This window comes from Bactrocera oleae, chromosome 4 (assembly GCF_042242935.1).
Source record: "Bactrocera oleae isolate idBacOlea1 chromosome 4, idBacOlea1, whole genome shotgun sequence".
Lineage (NCBI taxonomy): Eukaryota > Metazoa > Arthropoda > Insecta > Diptera > Tephritidae > Bactrocera > Bactrocera oleae.
The window spans coordinates 49,540,911-49,557,115 of record NC_091538.1 but is presented as its reverse complement, the minus strand read 5'-3'; the positions used below and the strand labels follow the sequence as shown (position 1 = coordinate 49,557,115).

Below are 16,205 nucleotides of genomic sequence, written 5' to 3'. Positions count from 1 at the left end.
TGGTAATATATCTTACATAATAACCGAAAAGTACGGTATAAAGCTAAGAAGTTTAAATGTGTATATGGAGGGAGCCATGAATAATATTGATCCGATTTTACTCATTTTTGGCACCAAAACTTATTATTACCAGAAAATTATTTCCACTGAACTTCAATAAGATAATTCACATATTGACTGATATGTATGGTATAAATTTAACCAGAAATTGTTCTTATATTAAGTATATGTGCTTTAAACCGATTTTAACTTTTTTGGCATCAGGTCATAATTAGGTTGAAATTAGATTAAAATTGGTGATGTTTTGTCACGGTTCCTAAGAGGCCCTTCTGGATTATAAAGCATATGAATCTTAATCTTTCGGACAAAATCTTATTATATTGATTTGCTATTATAACTAAGCCAAAATAAATTAACATGCATTGTGATTGATAATATTGAAATATTTCTTTAAGCTTTCTTGTATTCTAAAAGGAAATATCTGTCAGTGAATCAGTGGTAAAGAACTGTATATCCTATTTCGTGGAAAGAAATTTCAAATACTTTGGCCTTATAAAACTAATTTTTACTTGCATCGAGAAATATTAACTTAACTAGCTTAAGTAATGATTGTAATATTTATTTTGTTCTTACTTTAGTCGGGTAAACGTGGCCTAAGCAACCCATTTATACTGTAAACGTATTGCGGAAATGTATTGGGTCATTTCATACTTATGCCTTATGGACTGGTTTAGAATCAACCATGAAATACTATGATAATGATGCTCATGAAACAAGAAATCTATTTGAATTTCCTGAAATCACCTGCAGTAACATTTTCATTAAATATCACAGCGATCCAACACTTTCGTAACATCTTTATCAAATTACATAAGTCACTCATGCTCAACTTTATCTTGAATTCTATATGTCAAACGTAATTGAGGCATTCTTGTTTGAGAATACGTTATCTCCGAGTATAATTTGCAAACAAGTCACAATCAAAATTCGTCATAGAAGGCTACACTATTTAAATCAATATTTTAAGTGCATACCAAATATTTACCAGCATCGCAATACAAATGTCAAGTAATTACCAAATCTATCCGTTTATTGCTTTACAAGTGGTAGACACTTGCCAACGAGAGCAATTAAATAGATAAGGGTCACAAAGGGAAAACAACAGTAATTTCAAACTGTATATTGGTCTGCCGATGTAAATCAAGAAAGTCAACAAACAAAACAAAAACAATAATTTGTACTGTGCAACAGCTGAACAACAATTTACACAGTTGGCACGCCACTATTTGGCTCAGGTCAGCTCAGAGGGGCTGTTTGTTCAAGAGAGAAGGAGAGAGAAAGCAGGAGGTTTGAAAAACTAAAAATTGCATTGCATTTGCTTTTTATTTAATATGTTTGCGTAAAAAAAATTTCGTACACTTCTAGTTGCACTTTTACGTTTTCATTTAAACGATGCGCTTTTACGCAAAAGTCAGCGGTCAGTAAGTTAGCCTTTCTTTACTTGTATAGTATTATTTTTATTAATTTTTATACTCTCGGAACATATTGCACAGAGTATAATAGTTATGTTCACCTAACGGTTGTTTGTATTACCTAAAACTAATCGAGTTAGATATAGGGTTATAGACATATATATAAATGATCAGGATGGCGAGATGTGTTGAAATCCGGGTGACTGTCTGCTCGACCGTCTATCTGACTGTCCATCTGTTCGTATAAGCGATCGCCTAAGCAAAGATATCTTCATAAAACTTGCTATATATGCTCCTTGGCACACTAGAGAGGTTGGTATTGCAGATACAATTGCCTTCGGATCATCACACACAACTATTAAACGAAAGCTTATAAAGTAAGGTGGGCGTTACCGTGCCCCTTAAATGGTCTTATATTCATATCATCCAAACCGCTTGAGCTAACTCAACGAAACATGCTGGGGAGCAGTTAGTTTAGCACTACTTTATACGCTGCGAAAAATCAGATAATAACCACGCCCATATAACGGTAATGTTGAAAACTATTAGAAATGCGTTAACTCACTGAATAAATGCGTCACATTAAATTTCTCAACCAAGATGGTGGGAACGAGTTTTATAGGAGCAAGTGAAAAATTGAACGACGGTCCTGGCACCGCCCACCTTTAGGTGATAACCTATATCTAAAGAACTGCTTGACCAATTTCAACCGCGATTTAGCGTGGGTTGAATAACCCCATTCCAGACTAATTCTCTTTAGTTTATTTGGCACTAAATTCTAACAGTTATGAACTACATATTTAATTTTGTTCAAATCTTTGACTTTTCTGTAATCGTAAGTGGTTGTGTTTCTATGTATGAATTCATGTAAGGACATCTGGTGAGCTATGTATAATATGTGCGGTGGCTACAGACAATTGCAGGTACATATTTTTTTGGTGGTCACTTGTGGACAGATTTACACATAAGATATATAAATGTCTTCTTAGAAGACATAAAATTGTTGAACAGCAGTTGATACTTTGCCACTGAGTATCACCACGAGCTGGACGCCATCACACAATTGTGGTTTCGACCCTCATAATTCGTACTTGTATTGTTTGACCCTTGTTCTTAAGCTTTGTTTTTGGTTCGTACCGAGCTCATTTTGTTATTTATTTCAATGGGTTTTAGCACTTTAAGGTTCACTTTTACTGCTACGCTCTGCTAGTGGATGCTGGGTGTAGGCAAGTTGGTATTCGAATTAAGTTTTAAATGAAATTAAGTTGGTGAGCATTTTAATTTATTTAGTTTCTCCTTTTCACTATACCTTTTAGTTTAATTACAATTTACGATATATGAAATATTAAGCTGACCTTTTTACTATGATTAAAAAGCTTTAAAATAACAACAAAACTTTCGTAACTGACTTCAAATTGAAGATTTTCTTTGGTGCATTTTATTTGAGAGAGAGCAAATAAAAGTTTGTTAAGGGTATGTTTTGCAAACATTAGAATTAAAAGGCGTTTGAAAAGCTAGATATTTAATTAATTATCTTTTTAACTATTTTTAAAGAATGTACTAAAATTTTAAAATAATTAACAGCGACAAAGAGAAGTGTGGCAATAACGACCAATACATATTCTAGATCGAGTTATTATCAAATTCTTTAATTAAATAACATATATTTTTTCAAACACGTGGTTTTCACTAAGATCTACTGGTCTTTTTAACAGCTGTTACTTGATTTATAATAAATTTTCTATTTTATAATGCTGTTGAGCAGAGTATGGAAAAAGACAAGCATGATTGGTCTTTATTCATTCAACAGTGAAGTCGGCCGAAATGTAACAGTCAATGGGGAACGCTTTAAAGTCATAACTAATGACTTTTTCGAGCCTGAATTGGAGGATATTGATGTGGACGATCTTTGGTGCCCGAGGTCGTTTTTTAAACATTTTCTAATATCATATCTTTTTAATATATCTGCTCGATATATGAAAAATATAGCACAAACCATCTCACGCTTTTCTCACAAAAATACAAATGTCTTTCGGTTGAAGTGCTTTAAAAGCAAGTTTTCTAGTATACCTATAAAAATATACTTATTATGTAGTCCCACGTAGTGTTTTCACTTTCTTTAATGATGTGCTTGAGTAAATTTGTTATTCAAATCACAGCATGGAAGCTTATGCTTTTAGCTGCATAGTTTTAGGGGTCTTTCTTTGCAGGATGGATAGTTCATGCATGTCTGAAGGAAAGAGTGTCCCTAATATCACTCGTTGTGTAAAGACAAGAAGCTACCCATTGAAGAATTCTTGACTAAAAGCCCAGCACATAAAGTTTAGGTATGAGAATCGAGAGATTTACTTCATCAAAAGCTTTGCTAAAGTCTCTGTATATAACATCCGTATTTTTATGTTCCCTAAAACCCAATGATATATGGTTTACAAATTCAAGCAAGTTTGTTAGAGTCGATTCCCCTTTACGAAATCCATGCTGAGATGAGGAAATTAACGGAGAAATCGAAAAGGTTATATGGTCAGTGATGATAGCTTCAAAAAGTTTAGGTATAACTGATAGTTTTGCGATACCTCTATAGTTTTCAATGTTGGATCTAAATCTACTTTTATGCAAAGGGATTCTAAATGACTGTTTCCATATTGCAGGAAATATACCGTGTTTAAGAGAGAAATTAAATATCCTTGTCAAAGGCAGGTAAATGTATTTGGCACTATTTTTTAGGAAGCATGAGGGTATCATGTCTGAGCCATAACTAAAAGATGGTTTTAACTTATTAAATTTAAATAGGACGTCTTCTTCAGAAATAATTTGAGCGTTAATTAAAGTATTCGAACACAGCACTTGCTGATAAGAAAAAGTTTTGGAAGAATTATTACAGTAGTTTGACTTGAAAAATTCTGCAAACATATTGGATATAATATCATTGTCACTTGAAATGATAGATTTGTATTTCATTGCGGACGGAAATTTGAAAATCCTGCGTTTGGAGTTGACGAAATCATAAAACGATTTTGGATTACTTACAATATTTTTTTTAACTTTATTTAAGTAGTTATTATAACATTTTTTGTTTAGGTCAAAATAATGTCGACGCAATAGCGAATATTTAGAATAGTCGACAAGTGAACCGGTTTTTTTAAAATGTTTAAAGGCTCGAGTTTTTCTGTTTTTCAATTTATATAACTCTTTCGAAAACCAGGGACTTATACTTTTGCTTTTATTAACAATTACTATTGGAACATACTTTTCAAGTAAATTCATAATAATGTTATTAAAATGAGAGACACTCAATTCAATGTCACCATTATAATTAGGCCATGTTATTGTAGAAAGTTCTGTATTTAACTTTTTTAAATTAGCTTTTGCAAAGTTAAACCGAGTACAGAAGCACGAAGTTTGATGATTATTATCCCGTACAATGCCTGAGATTTCGACAGATATTTCCAAAGCAGGATGATATGAGTCCTCTGGTAGAACAAGAGGATTACTCTGAATAACGGAACACTTTGCAGAGGTATCAACGTATACTAAATCTAAGCATTTACCAAATTTATTCGCAATCAAATTAATTGAGTTCAGGCCTAACTCAGAAAATTTTTCGCAAAACTCATTAAAACATGACCAATTGAAAATCGGTACGATATAGTGATCGAAAGCTTTCCACGAAGCACACGGTAAATTGAAATACCCTAAAACGATTATCGAACCTGCATTATTTGCCATCGAGGTAGCATTATTTACTAAAGAAGTATGCTGCATGTATACAGATAAGTCCGAATGGGGTGGTATATAAGATAACAACTATTAACATAGGCTCTAATACATTTAAGTTCAAATGAGTCGGTTCCTGGAACGAGAACGTCTTCAAATGAGATAGAGGAATGTACGACAAATAGAACACCTCCACCGATGCTGTTCAGTCGATCGCATCTAAATATTTGGAATCCGCTGTTTAAAATCTCATTATCAAAAATGTGAGGTTTTAACCATGTTTCTGTAAATCCAATTATATGGAAATTAATATTGGAACTGTTTAAGCACAAGTCAGCTATTTTATAATAACACCTCTAACATTTTGATAATAAATGCTTAACAAATTTCTACCAATCAGTTTTTTATATCGGTGGTTGCCCTTGGTAATTTAACAATGTTTTCCGCAGTATAATTTCTAAGTTTAGACTTAAATTCGTGTACGAAAGCCCCCGGTTTTTGAAGGTTTCAAGAGAAACATCTATTTTAAACGATAATATACTTTTATCATAATTAAAGTTAAACTTGTGGATATTGATATCGTTAATTTTTAAACGCGATGAAATGTAAGACTTAATGTCCTCCACTAAGGTATCTTTGGCAAGTCTAGAAATAAATATAAATATTTTATGTGGAATAACTACCAAATTTTTAACAGATGTTACTAAGTTATTAGGGGGAGCCTCTAGAATTGTGTGACACTTATAACTATTAAATAAAGATTTTGGAGAATTGAGCTCTTTGGAAGTTGACGACTTATCACCTTGAGGGCAAGGATGAAGAGAGATTTATTAAGCCAATTGCAGGAGACGTACTCTTCTGTACAGAAGAACTAAGTATTACTTCATTCGAAGGACGTTAACGCTTAGGAGCACGTTTGGAGGATTCATTAGAACCATTCAGGCACTTAAAAGTTTTGAACAGTTTTTCGTATTGGTTTGCAATACTCTCAAATACGCAAATCAGTCTTGGATTCTACGACACCCCTAAATAAGTTATTGAATAAATATCATAATGTGTATATCGGGAAAATATTGAAGCATCCGATAATTAACCTTACCGCATTATCTTCTCAACAAGAATAGAGAAAATACATATATATTTATTGTAGAAAAGAGAGGAAGAAACATACATAATACACGACATTCATAAAATTAGGCAGACAACGTTGAAGCTAGACTGATTATTAATAGGCACATAGGTTTATGAGTGATATTACTGCGGATTCACCAATGCCTGGCTAAATCGAAAATGTTGACGCCGAAAATCACTAACTTTCAGCAAAACAAAGCGAAAAACTTTTCACATTTAACTTGAATGACAACTCTGCCGAAGAGATACGAATATTGATAATATTCCTAGGCGATCACGCAGAGTAGTATACTGTCAGCAGAGATCCCTGGACAATGGCAAGTTCGAGCATCAGATTAAGTGTGTTACTGATATGTACAAGTATATAAAAGTCAGCACTTGCCGGTATGTGTGTGTTAGTTGTAGTAGAATAGTAAAAGTTTATATGTGATGTGTGCAAGGTTAATCCCTTGTTGGCTTCAGCCAAGTTAGTCAAAGTGAAAAGCAGGGAAAAATGGCACTTTGGTCAGATTTTCTAATCTGTGTCAAGAGACATACACACACAAATAAAACGGAATCTCGAAAATACTGGATATGATAAAATTATTTCTGAGAAAATATATATAAGCAAACATTTTTGTTCAAAATTTAATTATATTAACTAGCCAAGAATATGTAGATAAGGAAAGAAGAGCATATTACATAAGAACATAAACTTTAATTGAATTGTTCAATCCGGTAGTTAACAATTTTGGGAATTTGGAGAGCTTATAAGTAAAAAGCATACATGTATGATCATTGGTGGTTGTAACACCTAAATAAGAATTGCAAGTTTTAATGTAAAGTTTTTATAAAGTTTTTCATGAATTTTAATAATTTCTTCCAGATGTAGATTCACCAATGATATGAATAGATTAAAAGGCAAGGAAGTGCTAATTTCATTTATAAGCGACTAATTATATATACTCTTTATACTTGATTATTATGAAGATAAAAAATGTTATATATCTTGAGGTAATTGAACGTTGATTCTGAATTAAATTATGTACACCACAATGATCAATGCTCGATAGACTTAAGTGTAATGAAAATTACCTACCTACTAACAAAAAAACTTTCACCTTCGATTATAAGGACTATCAATCTACATATAAGCTAAAACATTCATTTTGAGGTGGTAATTATGTACAAAAAAGACGTTGAAGCATAAAGTATTGCACCACATCGATCCGCTACACTTTATATATACATACTTGTATACACAAAAATTTCAAAATCCTTAACATTTCATTGCCCATATCGCCCATTATAAATTGTGTGTGATATCTTTAACTCAATTTTTTTTCATAAAATACGACGTGGCTAGGAGTGTGCTTAATACAGTGCACCTAGCTTTCCAATTTTTTTGACATGTTTTCCAACCCAATCCGTTAATACGTATGGTGTTTCATGTATAATTTTCACGAATTAGAAATTTTCATTTAACCTAACCGACAACTTATGGTAGATCAACAAAGATTACACTCATCTACTTAAATTACTTTGTAATACATTCCACTCATATGCCGCCAACTTTCAAATATATCTTCACATTATTATATTACAAGTCAAACATACTATATACCAATAGCATCCGTCCTACATGGCGTATGAGTAACATTGAAAATGAACACATATTTCATGAAAACAGCAAAGCCAAGTACACATAAAATATTTAAATCCTTATAACTTCATAATCGCACAATAAATATTTTGCGGTTGATAAAGTTACAATTAGAATGAACGCTTACTGGTGTAGTAAGTAATACTAAAACAACAACAAAAAAGACTGCTTACACATTTCTCTATGTCTATATTGCAAAATCGATGCTTGCTTTGGTGTGGGTATAAAGTGTGTGTAACAGTGCTTTGGCTATCGTATAATAACAGCTTTGCTGTAAGTAGCAATGACTGAAAATATTCACAAGTGACTCGTGAATATAAGCGCTTTTTCACTATTCTACATTATTTTAACGAGTGTCGAAAATTTAATTTACTTTTCCGCCATTTAGAACCTAAAATAAAATTTTAAAATTTACTTACAAAGAAACACTTTTACTTCTCGAGTTTTTACAGTTACATATTCTTGGCAAACTTTTTCATGGTGGATTTAAAGTGAAGACAGATTGAGAAAGAAGACAGGCCCAGACTAAGAACATTTTTTTATATGAGTATTTATTAAATGGACAATTAAATTCATTATTACGCCTGCTATGATCCCATTCAATAAATAATTACTATAAATTACATATTATTGAATAAATTATATCGTTTGTTAAACCAATGGGAAATAAAAAACAATGCAAAAGGAAAAGGTTACGTACACCCCAGCATATGAGCAACATTCTTCGACACGAAGCCAACTCAGAAATACTGATGTGACAATATTTTTAAGAAATTCGGCAAAAAAATAGTATTTAATATATTTATGTACATATACATTTATATCGTGGGTGTACGTATATACTTGTTATATAAATGTTATTGGGGAAGAAATATACATATACGAGTATGTATATAATATTTAACGGGTGTTTTTTTATAGACGTGTGGTTTTCAGGGTCTAAATATTCTCTCGGAGTTTACCTTTTTGAAAACTATTACTTGATTTATATTCATTTTGGCACTTTCTAATTCCGGTCACCATGGGTCGAATTCGCACCACGTTTACTATAGTGGATAATGCGGATGGCCACCGATCTCAATTTAGAAAAGAAAGTTCAGACGCCGTTGTATCCTCGAAAAGTCACTGTTTGGTGTACTATATGGGCAAAGGGATCTATTGGTCCCTTTTTTTAAAAAATGAAGCCGGCTATTACGTTACGGTCAATGGGGACTGTTGTAGAGCCGTGGGTATTTATCATGTCTTAAAAAAACACCCTTTAGATGAAGTCAAAATTATCTCAACGACAGACTATTGCAGCGGCGACCAAGCTAATGTCAACGAGATCAAATGTGAAACAGACAAATAAATACACGTGTACAAGCACAAGCACACACACACCCTCACAGACATTGGCTCTTGATGAAATTTTTGTCAGAAGAACAAGTCAACGACCGGTAATTGTAAGCGAAATGAACACTGACATACATCCTTTAGTATATACAGTAGCCAGCCTTGCGTATACGGATATTTGCGGTTTCTTCTGAGGATGCTACAATCGTCAGTTGCCAGCTGCCTGTTGACTGTTGAGCACTGATTGCTGATTGTCATTTTCCACACTTGTTATTCCTCTTGTCGCTCATATCTACATTTGTTGTTTTTGTTGCTTAAGCGTGGAATCACTGCCATAACGTAACAGAGAGCAACGAGTCAAATAAATCCATACACTTACAATAAATCTTTCTTCAAGTATATAAATTAGTATGTAAGTGTATCTTTGTCGATAAAAAGGCGTGTTTATGTGCTTAATAATTTAAGTGTCCTTTGAAAACCTTTGAGAGTAAAATGCCACTTTGTCGGTATAATAGTAACGACGCAGAAGATTCGTGCGTTGGTTATCGTAAGAATTTACAATCAATCTTACATTTTTCATTCAAAAGAGTATTTAAAACTTTTTTTCAGGACAGGCTGGGGACTTTTAAAAAAAATTATAATCCAATCAAATTTAAGGAACTCAATCTGTCAAAAAGATTTTTCAGATGGCTTGCTGCCATTGAAAATATATATCGGCTAAATAGCTAGATGAGAAACTTTCGCAATACAAAAATAGAGAGCAACAAACTCGTACAGGCATTATAGTTTAAGTATCACCATCTTCGCAGAAATTCTTTATTCGTCTATAAAATGTATTTGTATGCACATACGTACATATAACTCCTACAATAGGACATCATATTTGCTTATATACTTAAACACATAAAATAAATACAGTACAGTACAATTAGCGTACATATAACTACAAATGTGAATAGAAAAGTTAATGTGGGCGTGGGTGTGAGTTATGGCCCTCGTATGTCATCATCCGATGTATCTCACAAAAATGTTGCATTTATTTAGCTCTATGAACGGGCTGTTGCTACGTGTTCTTTTCTAAATATTTTTATACTCTGAAAAAGATATATTAAGTTTGCCACGATGTTTACAGCATCCTAAAGAAAATGCCATAGACCCTATAAAATATATACCATACATAAATGATCAACAAGACGAGCTGAGTCGATTTAGCCATGTCCATATAAAATCTTGCTGACGTCCTTTTCTCCCCGATAAGCTGATGATATGTCGAAACCGCCGATATTTGACCACGATATTATATAGCTGCTATACAAACTGAACGATCGATTTCAAGTAATTGTATCAAAAACTCTTCATTTGACGAGATATCTTCAAAAAATTAGGCAAGGATTATTTTCTAAGGCAATAGTATAATCTCCGAAGAAAATATTAGATGAAATCACTATAGCAGATAGCTACCATACAAACTGACGGATCAAAATAAGAGCTTGTTTTAAGCAAAGTTTAGTATTTGTAAAGGTGCAACCGAAGTTAACGTTTTTTCTTGTTTCAGTTTCCTTTGTTTTTTTTTCTTAGTAAGTTGTCTTCTACTCAGAAAAAAAATGCAACATTTTCCCCCCTTCTCAAAACGTAAAGATAGTGCCCAATGGATATTTATTTATCGATTTTAATAGTAATTTTTTAAATCAAGGTTTTCTATTAATTGCAATGAATCGGTCAATTTTGTTAAGTTCAATAATGGATATTGTGAGTGAGCAAAAATTTAAAATGTTTAGAAGGAGCAATGGAGCATTTTTATAATGTTGCCGTATAATGAGGCGACGTTTTCATTGAGATAAGAAAACGATACTCCGGTGATTCAGCTGTGCTAATAAAGGTTGCAACCTGCATATTTAGTTCAAGGCTTACGAAGCCTCAAAAATAGACTTTGTTTATTAATTATATTTTCGTTTAAATTTTATTTATTTATACAAATCGTTTGTGACTCTGTTGAGTAATCAATGAATTTTAAGAGTCAATGTTGATATTTTTGTGATAACAGCATTTGGTCCGCTTAACGGGTTTAGCTTTATTTTTTATAAAACACAAACATTTTTACTTTGAATGTGGAAGCGATTATACAGCGAAAGGAAAAATGCAAATAAAGAAGAGCAGTTTCGCAGGTCATACATTATCGCTTGTTTAGGGTCAACAAAAAGCGGTATTACTGATTATATGGTTTTACACAAATTTATCTGCTATGGCAAGAGAGTGCTCGATTTGAATACACGACTATATCATTTTAACTACAGTGTTCAGTTGAAGCTGATATTTTAACATAAAACAAGGCAAATGTATAAAAGGGACTATCTTAATAATGAGTTTGCTGTTTAAGTTTTCTATAAAAGTAAAACTTTACTAATATCTTTAATATGTTATTCATACTATGTAATTAAAATATATAATACAAATTTTTTTTGTTCAGTTCCATTATTTATGCCGATATTATTTTTACTTTTTTTGTTATTTTAGCAGCGTCTGGGCATATGGGCAACATTTTATAATTCAAATAAATATTTTAAAATTTGTCACAATATTTGTAGACATAAATCTTGATGGAATTTAAATGGATTGTACTTTGAATAATATGCCTAAGAAATATTTGTCTCTATATTCATTAAATAATGTATATATATTATATATACAGTTTGATATAAAAAAGCTTGTATTATCACATATATCTACACTTTGAATGCTTCCTTCTTTTAACCTTATTTTCGGGAAGAAAATTTTATTAAATCTGAAACCCAATGTAAGCTCATTAAGTGTTCTTTAAATATGAGGAAACTTTTTATAAAAGTTTGTCACATTCGACCGACGAGTTCGGAAATATTATTCGAAGAGAAATGAATTCGCATTTATTCTACTCAATTCTGGCCACATAATTTATCTTCAACGGTGACCACCAAACCAGAATAACCTTCCACACAACTAGAATGCCACAGATTTGCAACATTAATTTCATTTTAGTTTCCATTTTTTATTTCTCGCTTTGCTTTCGCTTTTAATTCGCCCATCTGCGCTTAAAAATGCGTCAGCCAATTATATCTTGCAGTTGCATTTCGACTATCAGTAAATATTTTAATGGTTGTATAAATTTTCCTGATTATTAAATACATAACTAACATGTATATGAAAACATAACAAGATGAGCCAATTTTGCGACTAAGGCATTTCTTTAAGCACTTCAAATGTGCGACAAGCAAAAAACTATGCAACTGGCGGCTAAAAAAGCAACTATTCGAAATTATTTTTAAATTTGAAGACTAGAACAAGCAGTCGGAGGTAATTGCGAAACTCTAGGATGAAAAATAAAAATGATTATTCCAAAGAAAACAAAGGAAGAACAGAGTCTCAATGCCTCTACAAAATGTCTTAGTTAACTGAGTTGTGCTAAGAATTAAACTAAGTCTGCATTGCAATCCCCTTATAATTTACATTATTTTTGATAAAGCATACTCGTACATACAATTAAAGATAGCCAAAGTCGCCTAAAGTACAACTGTCACTCGCTGTAAATAGCATTAAGCGATAAGAACGGTGGGTGTTTTCAATTAAAATCAACCACGGAAGTGCAATCGACAACCAAGTACGAAGGAGTGAAGCGACAAACAGAAATGCTTAAGTGTCAATAAGTGAATATCTTGCAGCGAAAGCATGCAATTATTGGTTACAACCAACTAAAATATCAGAACAATACAAAGTGAGATCTCTGTGCATTAAGAGGCACTTTTAGACAAACTTAATTTAATTTAATTTAATTAAAAAGGTGTCGACAAGTGGCAACAAACGCAGCTTAGCCCTTACATTCAAAAATGCACCCTCCATTTTATAAAATATATGTGTGCTTGTAAAACCTGTACAATCAAAGTGAGCCTCTGTGGCGTATACGTAATGCGTTTATAATAAGAGCGCACAGCAGCACTAACACCTCACGTTTGTTTTACATTGTTGTTGTTGTGTTTGTATTCTACAGCAACTGCCTATCTGAATGCAATATTCTACAGCAACGATATGCTTGGATTACGTGTCACAACGTTGTAACCGCTAAATATGCAGGCAGGCACGCAAATAAATTCTTGCTTGCTCTTCTACTGATGCATAATGCAGCATTGTATTGATACATACATACATATACATATGCACACTGTGATCTTCACAATACAGCTGCACTATGATTTTCTTGATTGTGTTTTAACACAAATGTGTTTACAAAAGTGCTCGTAGTGATAAAGAAACAATTTTTAAGTTTCTGTAAGTACTTCGTAAGTACATTACTTAACATTACTACACATTACTTAATTACTGCTAGCGTAATTACACATATAGTTTTGAATGCTTTGAGTAAATATTAAGGAGAAATTTAGTGGCTTAAATCAAACATTTAGGATAAGATCATTACATCAATCTCTATGATTTCCGGTAGATGAAATCAGTTCTGGAGGAACCTTTAAGCCTCAAGAAATATACATATATGCACTTCTAGACGGTGGAAAGATTCTGACGTTAAATCGCATATGATCATTATCCTTTAAACTGTAAAATTTTATTATTTCTCTTTAACGTTTACCAAAAGCCTTAAGCAGCGTAAGAGTGTCTACGCATTCGCAGAAGTCCCTTCCGAAAACAGAGAATTAAATAGACCATAATTCCACAATAATAATGCAGCGGCGAGATAATGCGCTTACTAAAATATTCCTTTAATAAATTTATTACATGACGTTTTGTTGGAACCAAAGGTGTCCCCATCAACACCTCCCAGTTCAGCACGAAAAATGAATAAATAATGGCTCAATAGCGTTCCCCATTGACTGTAACATTATGGCCTAATTCGATTTTCAAGATATAACACCCGTCTAAAAACAACACCCGTTAGATTAATTCATATTCCGAATTTATGCAGAATCTTCTGAGCTATAAGTATTTGGAAAGCTTCAAAATTTTAACTTTACATTAAAGAACAGTTTTTTGAAAGTTAGAAATAGTGAAAGAAAATTTTCCTGCTAAGTTTTTTATTAGTTTTAAACAAGTTAATCCAAGCAAATTCCAGTGTTTGGAAAACATTTTAAAGATATAATGTCATGTAAATAAATTTGATTTCTGCAAAAAGACTAAATTATTAGATATAGATATAGAAAACTTAAGACACAAAAATACCTTTATAATCAATGTATGCATCTTTTTTAATACTTCTAATACAAGTTATTGTGTTTTCTCAGGTTTTGGTTAACCTTGTGTTGCTTATTTGCGTAGTTTTTGATAATCATGTCGCTTAAGTTATCATGCTTTCGGTCTGTCATACCTTCTCAAGGCTTGTCATTCACTCTAAAATAGTAAATTTTAATAGGGGGATAAGACCATGACATTGGGCATAATTAGTTTGCTAACAAATTCAATGCACCACAGTTAATTCTTAGTATACATTTATATATTATAGTCTGTATGTACTAACTGCATATGCTTTAGCTTTTAAGTAAATATGTATGCATATGTAATAACAACGTGTTTTCTTGCAATTTATTTTCAGTGCTATTGACATGCTTCAATGGGGAAATGAATGTTAAATGAGTCAATGTATTGGAATATCAGCGCCTAAAAATAGATAACGGAAAATGCGCATATGCAAATAGCCAAAGCTAACAAATAATTCACAAAAGCAAAAAAGTGCTAAACGCTGGTAAACCACACATAGCTTTAGCAGAATGTTGTGTATATAATCGGGTAGTGGTTTTGAAAACAGTTTGAAATAAATAGTGGTATAAGTGTGATGTATTAGGAGAACTGTGTCAAAATACGATGGTGAAGAATTTGTAAAAAAATTGTGTATAAAAAATAACTCAACATACAAGTATAATTGCAGCTTTACCAGACTTTGTGACGTGCGTGCGTCCCTAATCTACACTATATTGATATTAGCTGAACCTTCAACTGAGTTTCTATGCTTTTTTGAGTGTACGCTTAAATCCGATTAGTACGATTCGGTGACAGAAGTGTGATGCCGTAGTTTATCCATCCATTTGCCATTTAACGGATTAGTGCGCCATAACAAATTGGACACGGCTTCTATTTCGGCCAAAGCTCAAAAAAAACAAAAGGAGTAAAAAAATAATATACGAGTTCACATTAAAGCTAACCTTGTCGCCACTTACAAACAAATAAAAAGGTGGAACTCCATTGGCACGTTTCCGAATGCCATGATTCATCATCATGTGGACATATATGATGGCCGCAAGCCGTGGAGAACGGGCGAATATGATGATGTCCGCCTCGAGACGTCGCAATGAAAGTGAATCACCGAAATATGGTTACAAGTAAGTCACACTAAAGGTAATAATATGTGTATATCGGGCAGTGAAGTATGTTTACCATGTTAACTGTGAACATCTATATTTCCTGCAATGAAGCATACCACAAAGCATCTAATTAAGTAATAAAAAAAATAATACTCTAACTGAGAATATAAAATATCCATATTTTTCCTTCAGTTCATTGTTAAATTTATATATTTTCTCTGTCTGAAATATATATATATATGTTTGTTGGAAGTAAATGTGTTTACTAGTTATATATTATTAAAGTTAGGCAACAAAATTTTTGCGACAAAAAAACGCTAAAAGAAATTAACGGAAGGGCACATCTATGAACAATTATATAAAACGGTATACTTTTAGAATATTGGTTGCACGTGCTTATAGTATACCTTAAGACATTTGATATTAAAATTTAAAAATTAAACTACAATACATTACTATTTCAAAAAATTTCTCAATATCATAAAATTTTCACACTCTCTTACATTCCATTCCAAAAAAGCGTCGGCCGCTCAATGCCATATCGTTCGACTGCTCGCCACAATGTGCTGCCACTGCACT

At 32.5% G+C, this 16,205-nt stretch overlaps 1 protein-coding gene across 1 annotated transcript in view; it reads left to right on the top strand.

Annotated features, from left to right (window-relative positions):
• The window catches only part of LOC118680748 (uncharacterized), a 382,178-nt gene that overhangs the window by 166,329 nt on the left and 199,644 nt on the right, over positions 1–16,205 (top strand). The window lies entirely within an intron of this gene.